General features: G+C 46.5%; 1 protein-coding gene across 2 annotated transcripts in view; it reads right to left on the reverse strand.

Annotated features, from left to right (window-relative positions):
• Positions 1 to 233, reverse strand: part of LOC109916498 (A-kinase anchor protein 12) — a 93569-nt gene extending 93336 nt beyond the window's left edge. The window contains exon 1 of one of the 2 annotated variants that reach the window (XM_048601275.1): positions 180 to 233. The gene's annotated coding sequence lies outside the window, so the exon portion shown is untranslated. Of the gene's footprint in view, positions 1 to 71 lie in introns of both variants that reach the window. The other variant, XM_048601274.1, reaches the window with a different exon arrangement.
• Positions 234 to 1003: the final 770 nt, after the last annotated feature.

The raw sequence follows: 1003 nt of genomic DNA on the forward strand, positions 1-1003 counted from the left end.
CCTGGGGTCGGGCTGGACACTGTTCCCCTCCTCTCTCCCCTGGGGTCAGACTGGGCACTGTTCCCTCTCACCCCTGGGGTCAGGCTAGACCCTGGTTCCTTCCTTCCTGAGTCAGATTATTCTGGGTGGTTCCTCTCTGCAGTCTCCTACCATGCCCCCACTCCAACACACACTCAAACCTGTAAACTGCTGTCTGCCGCTATCCTCAATCTCCTGCCTTCTTCTCCGTGATCCAAATCTTATTCTGAACCAATAGAAAAGGAGACAGGGAGGGACCAGCTTCACGAAAGGAAGCGGCAGCCAACCGCATTCTACTCCCCCACCCCGTACATAATCCCCTGACTGAGAAGGAAGATTGCTTAGACTGGCTGTGATTTACTGTGACATTTGCTGTCTGCTATTCGGATTCATATTAACCTTGTTGCAGAAGGACAGTGTTAATCCTCACCACTCCTACTACCTTCATCCGAACTGCCTTTCAACTGATTTAGTGACTGCGTCTAACACATACAGCTGTTCATTGCATAAAGACACACTTAGGCAGAAGCGCATGTCCAATGATAAAGATTTTGTAAAGAGTGCGCAGAGAAACCGAGCAAAGAGAAAAAGAGGGCACTTGTATGATGCCTTTCTAGACGACTTCAGGACATCACAAAATGTTTCACGCCAATAAAGTACTTTTTGTAGCATAATTAATCATTATTGTAGGAATAGCAGCCGCCGATTTGCACATTGCAAGATCCCGTAATCAGCAACGTGGCTATGACCAAATAAATCTGTTTTACTAATATTGTTTGAGGCTAAGTGTTGAGAACTGGGGAGAACCGCCTTGCTCTGATTTAAAACAATGCCGACTGTGAAAGGCAGCGGCACTGACAGTACAGCACTTCCTCTGTCATTCCGAGATTAAAACTCAAACAGAGAAAAGCCATTTGCTGATTAGTTCTCAAATTCCGTGGTAATGTGAATTGGTCGATCCCTCAGTTTACCTAATCTGAAGGAC

Source organism: Rhincodon typus, chromosome 9 (genome assembly GCF_021869965.1).
Source record: "Rhincodon typus isolate 14 chromosome 9, sRhiTyp1.1, whole genome shotgun sequence".
Lineage (NCBI taxonomy): Eukaryota > Metazoa > Chordata > Chondrichthyes > Orectolobiformes > Rhincodontidae > Rhincodon > Rhincodon typus.